Source organism: Lagenorhynchus albirostris, chromosome 19 (genome assembly GCF_949774975.1).
Source record: "Lagenorhynchus albirostris chromosome 19, mLagAlb1.1, whole genome shotgun sequence".
NCBI classification, from domain to species: Eukaryota; Metazoa; Chordata; class Mammalia; order Artiodactyla; family Delphinidae; genus Lagenorhynchus; species Lagenorhynchus albirostris.
The window spans coordinates 35871470-35876612 of NC_083113.1; the positions used below are offsets into that span (position 1 = coordinate 35871470).

Below are 5143 nucleotides of genomic sequence, written 5' to 3' on the forward strand. Positions count from 1 at the left end.
ATATTAGTTTCAGGTGTACAACGGTAATGATTTGATATTTGCATATATTGTAAAATGATCACAATAAGTCTAGTTAATGTCCACCAAATATGTAATATATATAACGTGCTTTATGACATATATTAAGGAGAAGACATTCTATTGAGATTTTGCTACAATAATAGCTACAGAAAAATAGGAAGACTGAAGGAAGAACCTGCTGTTCCCTTCTGCACAGGTCACTAAGGAACCCATGGGGAGGGGAAAGAGAGGGGTGCCTGGTAATGACCAGAGAGAGGACCCCCTGGATGCTATCTGGCATGAGGAGTCTGATATGAGAGAGAGAGAGAAAAAGAGAGAGACAAAGAAATAAGGAGAGAGAGAGGGGCTAACAGCCCAGGTTTCATGAGGGAGGGACAGGTGGGGTCCAAAGAGGTCACAGCACTTGGGAGTCATTGCATCAGAGCCTGCACCATGTCCTTCACCAGCACATCACCATCTTCTCACTGTTGACTGTCAGCTGGGCAGCTCCAGTGGACGGGGCATTCCAGGGTCAGTGGGACAAGTCTCCCACTGGTCAGTGTCCTTCCTGCAAACCTGTACCCACCATAGGCCCCACAAGGGACACAACCCAGGTTGGCAATGGCAGTCACTTTCTGCACCACAACACTGTTACTCTGACAGGTGTCTGGCAGCTTGAGCTCCTCTGTGATCTCATTCATGCCTGTCAGCTTTCCCTGTTCCTGAACTCATTCTCACTCATAACACAGAGCCATCAGTTCCCCAGTGGCCGGATGGAGACATAGAACTCTTGGGTTTTGTTCACAGCTGGAAGCCTGGCCACCTAGGTTGAGTCACAGAAATTAATGTCCATGACAGCAGTGGCAGATGCTCTGAGTGCTTAGGGCTCGATTTCAGGATGTTAATGCCAGCAGGAAGTTCAGGGCATGCTCACATGAAGGCCCTTGACAGGGGTATCAGAGCTGTTGAAGAAGTAAATGTGCGCAGCCACTACGTGGGAGTCCCGGGAGAAAGGCTGGCTGCTGAAGATGTAGCCCACAGATAGCCCCTCACCAGCTAAAAGGTGCAGCAGCTCCTGCCTCCCAACACCCAATACTGGAATCGGGAGTGAGGGCACGGCGGGGGCAGAGTCTGTGTCAGGCCCTGTAGGTCAGCAGCCAGACTGCTAGACACAACGCTGGGAGGAGAGACAGGTTGGATATTGGGAGGGGTGAAGTCCTCTAGATTGAGCAGGGAGATCTCCTTGGCTGCAGGGGCACTTTTGCCACTGGTTTTTTGTTTGTTTTTTGGTTTTCCTCTAGGAGGCAGGTTCCATCTGCTCTTCCTCAGACCCTGCTGCCTCTCAGACTTTGATGAACTATTGATGGAATCATTGTTGTCATCTGAGAAGGAGCCTGAGCACTTTCTTCCTCTTCACCTTCTTCTCACCTTCCTCCTCACTCTGATCACTCTCGCTGCTCTTCCCCTTCCCCTCATCCTCATTCTGGTCTTCATTTTTGAACTCACTGCTAGACTCCCTGGAGCTGCTATTGCTGCTGCTCTTACTGTATGATTCACTCTCAAACTGGTGGTCGCTGCCTGTAGACTGTGAGCTCTGAGTCCCCCTCAGAGGCTAAGTAGAAAGGTTTCTCCTTCTTCTTCTTCTTCCTCTTCCTCCCCCTCCCCTCCCCCTCCCCTCCCCCTCCCCCTCCCTTCACCTCCCCTCCCTCCTCTCCCCCTCCCCTTCCCCTTCCCCTCCCCTTCCCCTTCCCCTTCCCCTCCCCCTCCCCCTCCTCTCCTCCTCCTCCTCCTATTCCTCCTCCTTCTTCTTCTTCTTCTCCTCCTGATTTGATCATGTGGTCCATTCACATATCTCCAAGTTGTACAAAGATGGATCCGGGGTTTCCTCTGGCCAGTCTGTGAGTTCCTGGTAGCCTGTGGCCTTGGCATTGAGCAGATGAGACAGTGAGCCCATTTGTAAGTGATCCTGGTCTTTGAAGAATAATTCCAAGACTGGGAGTGGTTTGGGTGCCATGAAGAGTATCTTGGCATGGCAGCTGAGGGCCCCACACTGCTCCAAAGGGACCATAAATTGCTGGGTGAAGTGCGCCTGGTTTCTGATATCACAGTTCTTGTTGTACACGGCCAGACTCAGTACATACATGCTCAGCAGTTTGGTCTACTTAGAGTTGGTCAGGTAAAGCTTGGCCAACCAGGTTGATGACCTGCAGGTTGAAGATGTCCTCCTCTGCTGTGAAGGACTTGGCTGTTTTTCTCAGGACGTCAGGTGCAATCCTAGAGACATGCTCACAGTACTCACTGAAGAGCCACAGGATGCTGGCTCGCGCCACGGCCACCTGGATGTTTTCTGATCTTTGCCCAGTGTTTGATGATCTCATGTTGTGCTGGGTCTATCTGCAGCAGCTTCTTCATGATGACCACTGACTCTGTGACCACGAGCTCATCACAGTGGGACAGTAGCTGCACCAGGTCATGGCAGCAGATGTCACCCACTCGGCCTATGTTAGTTGCCCAGCGTCTAGTGGCTTGGACCGTGGCTGCCACAAAATCCCTGTCTGTGCTGTGAATGTAGGTCTGGCATTCCCGCAGGAAAGTTATGGATGTTAGTCTCATTTGCCAGGTTGGTCAGTGCTTCTAGCTTCAGGATCTTATCTGGGTGAGGTTGATGGGCCTGATGTAGAAAGTCTTCTAGGAGGGCTCAAACATGTCTGGGCATAGTGGACATGGTGGCCACATTCTGGAGCACCATGTACTGCACCTCACTGCAGGGAGAGAATGGGTCAGAGGTACTTGGGCCCCTCAGTTGGAGCAAGGGCAGCAGGTAGGGGGAGAAGGGAGGGGGGCCAAATAGGAGGGAGGGAAGGATAAGTGGGAGGAGGGCACCAGTAGGTAGAGGATATCAGTGGGAGAAGGACAGGACTGGAGTCAGTGCGGGGGTAGGTGAACTAGGGTGTGGAGGTTGGAGGGGGTGTGATACACTCAGAGTCCTGGAGAAGATTTTTTTTTTTTTTTTGAGAGCACAAAATATTTTATTTAACAACTTACAGTGTAACAATTTGCATTTAGGAAAAATAGCTCCTCCCTTAAAGGAAGCTTCTTGAATCAAAAGCTGCTGGCAGTTTGGGAATTCCCTGGCGGTCCAGTCATTAGGACTCTGTGCTTTCACTGCCGAGGGCTGGGGTTCAGTCCCATGCTGGGAACTAAGATCTCACAAGTTGCGCAGCCAAGAAAAAGAAAAAGAAAAAGAAAACTTGCTGGTGGTCGACACAGAGAGCAATGGGCAGGGCTGGACTGGAGGAAGCCGAGGGAGCCAGGAGGGCCTCAGGTCCCAGGAATCACACTCAGCGCTGACGAAGGGAAATAAGAGGTTGCGCGTCATAAAGCCCAGCCTTTCTCAAGGTGGCAAGAACAAATGGATCCATTCCTACAAGTCTATGAAACCTCGTGGATAATGTTCTGTGGGTCTCTCCTAGATGATCAAGTGAACCAGAAAAATGGGAAGGACCTGTGCTAATTCCACATTTACACGATTCCCACACGTAGAATTAAAATACCCAGTACACTAGGTTCCCCCAGCAGAACCTACAGACAACATTTCCTAATGATTTTTATAAATATTTAAATCTTTTTTTCAGTCTCTTTAGACTTAACAAGAATGTTAATAGTTTTCGGCACCGTGGATGAAGCGTTAAAGCTCTGAGTCCAGTAAGAGGAGGTCATTTTTTTGAGGTTTAATATGGCTGATAGTCAACATGCTAACTACTGAAGATCTTAGAATGGAAAAAATTTGATGCGCATATACGATGAACAATACGTGATGGACAGTACGTAGTAGACAATACGGACGGAACGGGTGGTACCTGGGAGGAGGGAGAAGGGGCGGAGCCTAGAGTTAACAGGAAGATGGCGCCAGGCGGGCCGGAGCTTTATTGAGGGAGCGCTGGACGACGACGCCGCAAGCCCTCAGGCCTCTAGACTGTGTTAAAGAGACGCCTGTCCCTCAGGCTAGGCTTTAAGATGAACAAAGGAACCTCATTCACGAGGAATGCCCTCATTCCGGGCACTTCTGGAGGTGCCACCTGTGCGCTGAGCCCTGCGGCGGGTGAGTGGCCTCCGAGCCGTTTAAGTGTTGTTTCTCAGGGTCTTGAGGATGGGAGCCCCCTTGGTTTTGACAACTAGATGTTTTGGGAGCTTGTCTCTCAGGTGCAGGTCTTAAAAGCTGGGGTCCAAACCCTTTTCTCCTTAGGGAGGAGCATGGATTTCGAGTTCCCTCAGGGTGTGGGTTGCGCCACCGCACGTGGGGTTTATGGAGCAATTGTGCCTCAGACTCTGGTGGCCTCTTCGACGGGGGGCCTTGCCTCATTGGCTGGAGGTGTAGGAGTCACTCAGACTCCGTTTTTAGGTGTCGTTCCCCTCCCTCCGGAAGTTGTTCTGTATATAGCTGCGGATTCAGCGTGTCTGTGGGAGTAGGTGAGTTCTGGGTTTTTCTACGGTGGCGTTCTGAAGCCAGGACGGTGCTGGAGGCTGGGAGTCTGCAATGAGAGTGAGGGGCCTACGCATTTATTTTTCTTTTTTTTTGCGGTACGCGGGCGTGTCACCACTGCGGCCTCTCCCGTTGCGGAGCACAGGCTCCGGACGCGCAGGCCCAGCGGCCATGGCTCACGGGCCCAGCCGCTCCGCGGCACGCGGGATCCCCCTGGACCGGGGCACGAACCCGCGTCCCCTGCATCGGCAGGCAGACTCCCAACCACTGCGCCACCAGGGAAGCCCAGGGCCTACGCATTTTAAACAAGCATCAGCTGTTCTTTATGTCTAGGTGGTTCATTGACCACAGACTGAGAAACTGCCCTGAGGAATATCACTTGTTGCACCTCTCCTGCCCCCTCGTAATCGCTCAGGCACGTAATCCGTCCTCTCTAGAGTAATATCTAGAAGTTGGGGTGTGGTCTTGGCCAGGTAATCTTGCAAAACCACATAATGGGACCATCAATGTGATGTTCTAGTTCTAGCTCCAAAGAATTTTCTTTGAAGTTATTTTCTTGTCTCCTCACCATGGATACCTGCCCTCCCGTCACCATAATAATCCATGTCCCATTAAGCACATTCAGGCGTTACCTAAAGAAGTAAAGTGGTGATGAATTTT

At 51.1% G+C, this 5143-nt stretch overlaps 1 pseudogene; it reads right to left on the reverse strand.

Moving 5' to 3' along the window:
• Positions 1 to 431: 431 nt before the first annotated feature.
• LOC132509160 (AP-3 complex subunit beta-2-like) lies at positions 432 to 4363 on the reverse strand (annotated as a pseudogene).
• Between the last annotated feature and the right edge of the window lie 780 nt (positions 4364 to 5143).